The sequence below is a fragment of the Hemitrygon akajei genome, chromosome 11, assembly GCF_048418815.1.
Source record: "Hemitrygon akajei chromosome 11, sHemAka1.3, whole genome shotgun sequence".
Taxonomy (NCBI): domain Eukaryota; kingdom Metazoa; phylum Chordata; class Chondrichthyes; order Myliobatiformes; family Dasyatidae; genus Hemitrygon; species Hemitrygon akajei.
In genome coordinates this window covers 87,937,233-87,948,397 of record NC_133134.1, presented here as the reverse complement: position 1 = coordinate 87,948,397, position 11,165 = coordinate 87,937,233, and the positions used below count along the sequence as shown (strand labels likewise).

Below are 11,165 nucleotides of genomic sequence, written 5' to 3'. Positions count from 1 at the left end.
AGTGGGAAGTTGGGTAGGGGAGAGTAAATGAGTAAGAAGCGGGAGGGAGGGGTGGGACTGAAGAAGGAGACTGATAGGAGAGTGCGGTGGACCCTGGAAGAACTGGAAGGAAAGGGAGTGACGTGTTGTTCAAGAGCTGAAGAGAAACATTCGTAACTCTTTTTAACGGGAAACGGGCACATCGAATTTCAACAACCAGGCGTCAATTAAATGCAGCGCTCAGTGAGAGATTTCATGTAATACCAAAGTAAAGCTTCATTTTATTTTACCTCCACGTTTCCAACTACAAATGACTTTTAGTTCACAGTGAGTTACACCATGCATAGGTTAGTTAACTAGATATAGCTGAACATAGCTATAAGCTGGAAGAAGGTTCAGAAAATGGTCTCGTACGTACTAAAAAAATAAATGGTCATGATACATTTATTCTGAAGACCGAACTCATATTTCATTCTCTCAACTATTAGTGATAGAAAAGGAAAGGGGTCCAAAAGTTGGGATCATACACTGCAGCAGGGTTATTTTTTTAGGAATAAGACAGGATCTAACAGAAGACGATGGGGTGAACATGTTTGCAACTAATGGCATGTCGGAGGCTTTTTTAAGTCAGTGGACCATTTGTAGAGGATGTGGATACATTTACAAAAGTTAAATAAATAAATGCTTAGTGGAACTGGCAAGGAGCAGAATTTGAGGTCTGGTAAAAAGAAAAGTAGATGTCATTACATTCAACGGCCAAACTGTTGTTCCCGGTTAATCATGGTCCCCAGAACCGGAAGGCGGGTCTCAGAATTCTCGGGTTCTGCAAGTAGTTAAAATAACCGGACTGGGCTGCCTGACAGATGTACGGGTTGAAACGGCGACATAAAATTTCGTCCAGACTTACTCACACACTTTATCGAAACAAAATAAAAGTAAACTAAACATTCATCAACAACAGCAAAAAGGTGTGATTGTCACTCTATCCAACCAATGGCCACGGTGAGAACATTTGATTCGTCACTCGCCAAATCCAACATTGCAATTCGCTGTGAGAACATCGTGCTGTGATCTTTCAACTCTTCTTTAATCTACTCTGCAGGAATAAATTAACCTCGACAATAAAGTCAAATCTCCAAATATAAAACTTGATGTCAGGGATGGGATTCGAACCCACGCCCCCAGGCGGGGACCAGAACACCCGCGTTTCTACGGAAGGAATGTCATTCCTTGAGTCTGGCGCCTTAGACCACTCGGCCACCCTGACAACTATGCATATCCCTCTTAACATCCAAAACAAATGTTTTGTTTTGAGTTTGGAGGATAGACCCAAAACATTCATGTGCACAGAGCGATCATAGAAATACCTGAACGGCGAGCTCCTGTTAACAGTACTTAAAATTCCGAATGCAAAACAATTTCAGGGAAAATGCCCAGCTCAAACTGCAGACGAAGCACATTGCGCATGCATCCAGACACATGTCCGTGGGACATGTTACAGCCGTGTGTCTGGCTGATGTGATCTGAAATCTGTCATGTCTATAATACGGCATTTAACTGAAAATATTTTTTTCTCACTTCGTCTTTGCATTTAATTTTCACACCACATCGTAGAAAGCATTCGCCATTCTGCCACAGCTCTTACGTTTATCCTTGTGATCTGCTTCTGCACTCCTTAAAGAGTTACCACTTTGTTTCTGGAATAGAACTACCAGAACTGCACGCAGTAGTCCAAATCTGGTCCAACTAAAAGCCAATTTATACTTCTGCGTCGAATCTACTCGGTAGGTACGGCGTAGACGCGTAGCCGACGCCGTGGTTTTGTAATAGTTAACTATGCTGTTTGCTAGACGGAACTGGATATTAGAAATAGAGAATTGTTTTCTTGCATTGCCACGGCTTTTCTGGACTGCCCCGTAATACTTTGAACAGTTCTCCCCAACCCCTACCTCCACGGCCCTCCCCCGCCCGCCGCCAACTATTAGGCGAAGGATAGTGTAGCATTGGTGGCGACTCGGAAAGCATGGTCTATCTCGGTGAGTATGTGGGCCATAACGATCAAATCGGACTCTGGAATACGGAGGGGTGGAAATTCTTAATAGTGTGGCCATGATTGAGGACATACTCGTGGGGAAAGAGCGGTCACGGATATACGGTATTGTTACAAGGATGATCGGTTCAAACTGACGATAGTGTGAAGACCTGCGCACACTATCAGCATTCTCTGGAATTCTCCAGGACCGAGCGCTGTGATGGTTGAGTCAATGGGCTGTTTCTAAAGAAAATGAATACATTTACAAAGATTCAATAAATCTATAATTTGTGGAAGTAACTAAAACAAGAAGGTAAGATCTGAGCCAGGCAGACGTCATAACACTGAAAAGCCAAACTACGTTCCAGCAGACCATGCTCACCCAGACGGCGGAAGGCTCTCAGCCCGAAACGTCGATTGAACTTTTTCCCATGGATGCTGCCTGGCCTGCTGAGTTCCTCCAGCATTTTGTGCGTATTGCAATAATTTAATTTGTCGACGTGAAATGTCGTCTGAACTTGCTCGCACGATTACTTCGAGCAAAAAAGATGAATATATTCATCAAGAAACTGCCAAAAGACATGAATGTCAATCTATCCAATCAGTGATCAGGAGGATGTGATGGACACCTCTCACCAAGCCTCTCGTCGAATCCCGCACTCTGTATCTGATGCAGTGCGATTCACTGTGAGAACATAGTGCTGTGATCTTTCCACCGCCTCTTTACTCAAACAGTTCCTGTTATCAGGAATAAATTAATCCCAATTTAAAAATCAAATGTACAAATATAAAACTCAGCAGATGTCAAGAGTGGGATTCGAACCCACGCCCCCAGGCCGGAGACCAGAATACCCGCGTTTCTACGGAAGGACTTTAATCCTTGAGTCTGGCGCCTTAGACCACTCAGCCACCCTGACAAACTTGCATAGATCACTTAACAAAGCGAACTAGTAGTTTTCATCGAAAGCAGAATAAAAGATTGTTTTGGTCGAGGAGTTTGGAGGATGGAACCAGAATGTGAATATGCACATAGCAGCCACAAAGTGAACTGAACCGCGAGCTCCCCTGATACCGGTGCCTAAAACTCCGAATGCAGAGAAGTTCTAGGGAGAACGTCCAACTTCAAAATGCATATAAAGATATATGTCCGTTTTATCGGAAGTGCCACGACGTGTGTGTTACAGACGATCAAAAACCTATCATGTCTGTAACAAAAACTTACGCTCAAATTACTTATTTTCTTTGTCCATCGTTGTACAGAAATAAGCGGCATATGATTTAAACCAGTAATGTACATCAGTCTTCGTGACAGTGGACGGTTCCCACTGTAAGTTCGCACTTTCAACAGACCCTATTGGGGACGATAAGGTATTGGAAAAACGAGAGGTTCTGAACGTTGACAAGCTAACGGGAACAAAGGCCAAGCCCCGCGGGTTCAAAATTCGCGGCTGCAGAAACAGTGGAAGTCTTCCTGATTACCGACAAACCGCGAATGATTCCATGTTTGCGACCAAATGTCAAATGTAAACCGAAGGTTGACAGCGCAGTTCGCTCATCCAGATGAAGGGTGTTAGCCCGATCTATCTATTCCTTTGCATAGATGATGCCTGGCTTGCTGAGCTCCTCCAGCATATTGTCCCTGTTACTCTGCATTTCCACCGTCTGCAGCACCCCTTGTGTTTATCCTTGTAATTCTCTTCTGCATTTTCTCCGGAGTCTTCACATTTCCACGCAGTAGTTCAAATGTGATCTAACTAAGGTTTTGTTCAATAGGTTTAATTAATGTCGGAGAAATGTATACAATATACATCCCGAAATTCTTTTTCTTAGCAAACATCCATTAAAACAGAGGAGTGCCAGAAAGAATAAATGACAGTTAAACTCCAAAGCCCCGCACCCAGTTCCCCCTCCTACACACAAGCAGCAGCAAGACAACGACAATCCCACCCTGCCCAATGCAAAAATGCCATTCCCTATTCCCAGTTCCTCCGTCTCCGCCGCATCTGCTCCCAGGATGAGGCTTTCTGTTCCAGGACTTAGCAAATGTCCTCTTTCTTTCAGGATCGTGGTTTCCCTTCTGGCGTCATCAAAGATGCCTTCACCCGCATCTCCTCCACTTCCCGCACTTCAGCCCTTAACCCATCCTCCCGTCATCACAACAGGGACAGGGTTCCCCTTGTCCTCACCTACCACCCCACCAGCCTCCGGATCCAACATATTATCCTCCGTAATTTCCGCCAATTTCAACAGGACCCCACCACCAAGCACATCTTTCCCTCCCTACCCCTCTCAGCTTTTCGCAGGGATCGTTCCCTCCGCGACTACCTGGTCCACACATCCCTCCCCACAGAACTCCCACCCGGCACTTATCCCTGCAAGAGCAAATGCTACACCTGTCCCTACACCTCCCCCCTTACCACCATTCCGAGCCCCAGACAGTCCTTCCAGGTGAGGCAACACTTCACCTGCGAGTCTGCTGGAGTCGTCTATTGCATCCGGTGCTCCCGGTGCGGCCTCCTCTACATCGGCGAGACCCGACGCAGACTGGGGGACCGCTTCGTCGAGCATCTACGCTCCGTCGCTCACAATAGACATGACCTCCCGGTTGCCACCCACTTCAACTCTGCTTCACATTCCCATTCGGATATGTCCATACATGGCCTCCTCTACTGCCATGATGAGGCCAAACTCAGTTTGGAGGAACAACAACTCATCTACCGTCTGGGTAGCCTCCAGCCTGGTGGTATGAACATTGAATTCTCCAATTTCCGGTAATTCCCTCCCCCTCTCCCTTCCCCTATCCCAGGTCCCTCTCTGCCTCTCTCCCCTTTCAACTTTCTGCTTCTTTATCTCTACAGTTCTTTCATGCTTATCCCCTCCCCCCTTTATCTTTCCTCTGATTGGTTTTCCACCTGGCGCCTCTAGGCCCTACCCCCTCCCCTATCTCTATTACTGGGCTTCGGCCCTCTCCCCGCCCCCCATTCCTGATGAAGGGTCTCGGCCCGAAACGTTGGCTACTCTTTTCCCACGGATGCTGCCTGACCTGCTGAGTTCTTCCAGCGTTGTGTACGTATTCAACGACAATCCCGCTCGCACACCGGCAGAAAAGCATCGGCGCCCTCCACCGAGCACTCAAGCGTGCAGCAAAGCACCAATAGAGACACAGACTTACTGGCATTGTACTCCAAACAATGAATGCATGCATGCCATGTGCCTGATTTGCTGTCTTGCAAGACACCTGAGCGAGTAACCAAAGTGGGAATGACCCTGTATGTGTTTATAGAAGCTTATGGAAAACAAACCAAGACTACCAGTTGTAAAGGAAACGTCACAATTTATATTACTTTTTTTTGAGGAACTAATAAAAGTTGAGAGAAGTAAGCCTGTAGCTACTGTGTATTTGCATAGATGTGTGGTAAGATGTCATGCAAGATGTAGGCGATAATATTACGAGGGACTTGTATATGTGCTGTTTGAAGAGTGGTTATCACACTGAAAATCAAAAATGAAGAGATAACCGAATCCTTTTCAGGTTGAAAAGCTTCACTCCTGAAGTGTCCAGACGTTATGTTCTTGCCCCTCAATGGTTTATGAATTGCACCATTTATTGCCCGAAACTAGAGATAAGAATTGGAGAATCATTTTATTGCACTTTTACAAGTTTTCTAGGCTGCCCCCCTTTTCTAGATGCCCACCTTTCCGTGAAGGATAGTCCTACTACTACATCAACTCAGGCCTAGAAGACCTAAGGCAAGGTGAAGGACACTGTAGGAAGGAAGCGGCTCGGAAGGCATGGACTAGCTTTCCATGCAAGTGGAACTGACCTGGGTGAGTGTGTTTTCTACAACGAGCAGTGAAGACGATCAAACCTGACACTTTAGGATAGAGAAATAGAGGTGGTACTTAATGAACCATGTAGGGTTCGAAGGGGTCATGACTGAAGGTATACTGAAATGTTTCTACAAGTGAGAGGAGCGGCCAAGGAAAAATAGTTACAATGCTGATCAGTTAAAACTGAGGTTAGTTTTAAGATGACCATGCACTGTCGGCATTCTCAGGATTTTCCATGACGGAGCGTTGTAATGACTAAATCACCAGGCTATTTCTGGAGGACGTGAATACATTTTCAAAGGTCCAGTAATTCAACCATTTCTGGACCTCCAAAGAACATAAATTGAAGTCTGAGCACGGCGTTGACCACTGTTTCCATCCAAGGGGTCAGTGTGGACATGGTGGAGGATTACAAATACCTGGGGATACGAATTGACAATAAACTGGACTGGTCAAAGAACACTGAGGCTGTCTACAAGAAGGATCAGAGCCGTCTCAATTCCCTGAAGAGACTGAGGTCCTTTAAAATCTGCCGGACGATGCTGAGGATGTTCTATGAGTCTGTGGTGGCCAGTGCTATCATGTTTGCTGTTGTGTGCTGGGGCAGCAGGCTGAGGGTAGCAGACACCAACAGAATCAACAGACTCATTCGTAACGCCAGTGATGTTGTGGGGATGGAACTGGACTCTCTGACGGTGGTGTCTGAAAAGAGGATGCTGTCCAAGTTGCATGCCATCTTGGACAATGTCTCCCATCCACTCCATAACGTATTGGTTAGGCACAGGAGTACGTTCAGCCAGAGACTCATTCTACCGAGATGTAACACTGAGCGTCATAGGAAGTCATTCCTGCCTGTGGCCATCAAACTTTACAACTCCTCCCTCGGAGAGTCAGACACCCTGAGCCAATAGGCTGGTCCTGGACTTATTTCCACTTGGCATGATTAACTTATTATTTAATTATTTATGGTTTTATATTGCTATATTTCTACACTATTCTTGGTTGGCGCGGCTGTAACGAAACCCAATCTCCCTCGGGATCAATAAAGTATGTCTGTCTGTCGGTTAAAGTACCGGGATTGGGTTCCCCGCAGGTTATAATTTAGAATGGCAACGTCAAATGTCGTCCGAATCAGCTGGCTCACTTTTCTCGAAACAAGAAAGTAAACTAAACATTCACCAACAACCTAGCGAAAAAGAACGAATGGCCAAGCAAAGGCCAAGGTTGAGAATTGTGGACGCGCCGCTGTGGAAACACCACCTGTTTAATCTACTCAGGTCCTGTTAACGGGAATGATGGATGCCACCCGGACATCCATCCATCGGAAATAAACGGTTTTGCTTGAAAACGGAGTAAAATATCAAGTTGGCAGAAGAGATTAGAAGATCGAATCGAAATGTCCATGTGCACACAAAGAGTATTGAACCGCAAGCTCCTGTTAGCAATGCTTAAAACTCCCAATGCAGAGCAACGTTCAGGAACGATGTCTAGATGGTCAGATGCGGATTAAATAAACAGATTGCACATACAGATGCGTGCCAGACTCAGCATCGGAATCATTATCAGCTTTGGTTTCCCTGGCACATATCGTGAAATTTGTTGTTTTTCGGCCGCTGTACAGGACAAGACATAAAAATAAAGAAATACTGTATAAATAAAAATTAAGTTTATTTATTAAGTTGTGCAAAAAGGGCCAACATTGTCGATTGGGTCTTAGCCCGTTCAGAAATTGGATAGCGAAGAGGGTGAAGCTGACCCTAAACGTTGAGTGTATGTCTTCAGTCTCCTGCACCTCCTCCTTAGTGGTAGAAATAAGAAGAAGGTATGAGGTGGTGATGGTGATGGGTTACACCTGGACCCAAGGGGAAACAATATCCTTGCGGGAAGACTTGTTAGAGCTGTTCGGGAGGGTTTAAACTAATTTATCAAGAAGATGAAAACCAGAGTGATAGGCTGATGTTGGAGTAGATGGTTTATAAATAAAGAGGGCAGGCTTAGTTATGATGGCGCTAAACGGTGACTCCTTTGCTTGGATCTTCGGAAGCAGCTCTATTTCCATCTTTAATATCTCTGTTTTTACTTTTCAGAGTTCTTTTGAAGACACTGAGCTGGAGTGACACGTTGACTTCGGTTCTTTGCGGGAATGGGACCCGCTCTCGGGTTTCACGACTGGCCGCTATTCAGCAGGGCAAGGATGCGGCCTAAGAGCTTAGCTCGCCTTAGGATCTCGTTGCTCTGAAGACGGGTGTCCCGGCAAGAGTTCTGTGTGTCGTGGGAGCCGGAAGATACCTGGCTGTGTGCCCAGAGACCTGAGATCTTTGTGCTTGGAAAAAGCGACACAACGGACTTCTAACATGGTAAACCAGTGAGCTGTGTGTTTTGTCTCCCCTTTCGCTGTGAAACGGAGACACCCCTTTCTCCCTTATTAGGGAGAGAGAGGGTCTGCGGTACGTCGAGTGCGGGGTGAACGAATAGTCTTTGGGGGACTACAAGTCTGTGACCTCACAGTAGCCTTGCTGCACGCTTGAGTGCTCGGTGGCGGGCGTCGATGCTTTTTTTTTGCTGGTGGGGGAGGGGATCGTCGCTTGCTTCCGCTTCGCGTGGGTGGGATGGGAAAGAAGGGGGTGGACTTTGGGGTTCTAACATTTAACTATCGTTCATTCTTTGGGGGGCACTCCCCTGTTTTCGTGGATGGTTGCGAAGAAAAAGCATTTCAGGATGTATATTGTATACATTTCTCTGACATTAAATGTACCTTTGATAAATAGAGGCAGGGTATAGTGAGACTGCTGGCAAGGACAGGCTGATGATTGGACAAAATTCCAGTCAAAGTGGGGGTTGCAAGGTAAAAGGGGGACATTATCGAAAAGGGTGATGAATTCAGAACTGAAGGTACTATAAGGTGGATCAACTTGCACAGCTACTGATTGGCTGTGGGCATCACTGAACTGTGGCTGAAAGAAGATTACAGCTGTGAGCTTAACATCCAAGGATACACCTTGTATCAAAAGGACAGACAGGAAGGCAGAGGGGGTGGCGTGGGTGACTCTGCTTCTACAAATGAAATCAAGTCCTTAGAAAGAGATAACATGGAATCAGAAGAAGTAGAATAGTTGTGGGTAGAGGTAAGAAACTGCAAAGATTTTTTTAAAAAGACCCTGATGGGTGCTATGTGCAGACCTCGGAACAGTAGCAAAGATGTGGCTACATGATGCATGTCAAAAAGGCAATGTTACCATAATCATGAGGGATTTCACTATGCAGGTGCATTATGAAAATTAGGTTGGTGCTGGATCCCATGAAGGGGAATTTGTAGAATGCCAAGAAAATGACTTTTTAGAGCAGCTCGTGATTTAGCCCACGAGTGGGTCGGCATTTCTGGACTGGGTGTTGTGCAATGAACCGGAATTGATTATAGAGGTCAAGGTAAAGGAGCCCTTTGGGTCCAGTGATGATAATTTTCAATTGAGAAGGAGAAGCTAAAGTCAGATGTATCAATACTACCGTGGAGTAAAAAGAATTTCAGAGGCTCGACTGAAAAGCTAGCCAAAACTATAATTGGAAGTGGACGCTAGCGAGGATGACTGCAGGGCAGCAATGGCTGGAGTTTGTGGGCACAACTCGGACAGTGCACGATTGATACATCCCAAAGGAAAAAGAAGTACTCCAAGGCCAGAATGACGCAATCGGCGATGAAAAGGAAAGTCAAAGCCAACATAAAAGCCAAGAGAGGGCTTTTATAGAACAAAATTCAGTGGGGTTAGAGGATTGGGAGGCTTTTAAAAACTAACAGAAGGCACCTAAAAAAGTCATAAAGAAGGAAAAGATGCAGTACGAAGGTAAGCTTGCCAATAATATTAACGAGGATACCAAAAATTTCTTCAGATATACAAAGAGTAAAAGAAAGGCGAGAGTGAAGTTGCCATTACTAGTGAGAAGGTCCTTGGGAAGCTGAAAGGTTCAAAGGTAGATAAATCAACTGGACAAGAAGATCTGCACCCCAGGATTCTGAAAGAGGTGGCTGAAGAGATGGTGGAGGCATTAATAATGATCTTTAAATAATCAATAGATTTAGCCTGACTTCGGTGGTTGGGAAGATGTTGGAGTTGATTGATGAGGGTGTGGAGGGTGTGGTTTCGGGGTACTTGGAGGCACATGATACAATAGGGTGTAGTCAGCATGGTTTCCTCAAGGGAAAGTCTTGCCTGACAAATCTGTTAGAATTCTTTGAAGAAAATATCAAGCATAATAAACAAGTGAGATTCGGTGGATGCTGTGTACTGGGATTTTCAGAAGGCCCTTGACAAGGTTGCACATATAAGGCGGTTAACAAGATAAGGGCCAATGGTATTACAGGAAAGATACTAGCTTGGATAGAGCATTGGCTGATTGGCAGGAGGCAAAGAATGGGAATAAAGGGAGCATTTTCTGGCTCAACCACTCATTCTGGCCGGTTGCCGGTGACTAGTTCTGTTCCACAGGGGTCTGTGTTGGGACCACCGCTTTTTTACGTTATACATCAATGCTTTGGATGACGGAATTGATAGCTTTGTGCCCAAGTTTGCGGGCGATTCATAGACAGACGGAAGTAGTTTTGAGGAAACATAAATGCTACAGACGGTCTTACGCTCTATGGACTTCGACAGATCGGAAGTAGCAGATGCAATACAGTATCGGAGAAAACAACATCTCATTCAGCTTGGCGCCACGTTTTAGAATCACGTGATACTTCTTATCACATCCGACAGGCAGAGAAAACAAGAAATTAGTCCAGGTGAAGGCAGATAGGATTAGCTTGATTTTGCATCGTGATCACAAGGAACGAGATGGGATGGAGGTCCTGCCCATGGTGTCCTCTACCGCTGTATTTTACAGAAACTGTCCCAACGACTGGTGTAATCACTGCTGTATGAATTTCATTCTCCTAACTGATCCTTCTCACAGGCGCTGGGCAAGCAGCAGATCAACAGTACTCTGCCTTTCTATCTAGTCAGAATGTCCAAAACTGGCCAGCACCAGGAATAATCATGAATCGGGAATCCCTTCCCCTACAGAAATAAGAGAAGTAACGTAGGAGAAGATAGATGGCTATAAGGTAGAAACGTCGCAATAAAAGATCAAACTCTGAAATTGAATATATATCACATACAAAATGTTGCGGGATCTCAGCAGGTCAGGCAGCATCTATGGAAAGGAATAAACAGACGTGACCCTTCAGCAGGACTGAGGCTTGCATCCAGAGACTGCTTCAGATCTGGAGATCAACGTGCAGCACTTATGCTTACGTCATTTCCGAAGGTGTGTTCCGGAAATTTGTTAAATA

The 11,165-nt window shown here is 45.4% G+C and overlaps 2 non-coding genes across 2 annotated transcripts; both read right to left on the bottom strand.

The window, feature by feature from the left end:
* Positions 1–1,131: 1,131 nt before the first annotated feature.
* Positions 1,132–1,246, bottom strand: trnal-caa (transfer RNA leucine (anticodon CAA)). Its single transcript has 2 exons — positions 1,209–1,246; positions 1,132–1,177 (listed from the first exon to the last, which is right to left on the bottom strand). It is a non-coding gene; the product is annotated as a tRNA-Leu (tRNA).
* Positions 1,247–2,813: 1,567 nt separating this feature from the next.
* On the bottom strand, positions 2,814–2,928 carry trnal-caa (transfer RNA leucine (anticodon CAA)). The gene is made up of 2 exons: positions 2,891–2,928; positions 2,814–2,860 (listed from the first exon to the last, which is right to left on the bottom strand). It is a non-coding gene; the product is annotated as a tRNA-Leu (tRNA).
* Positions 2,929–11,165: the final 8,237 nt, after the last annotated feature.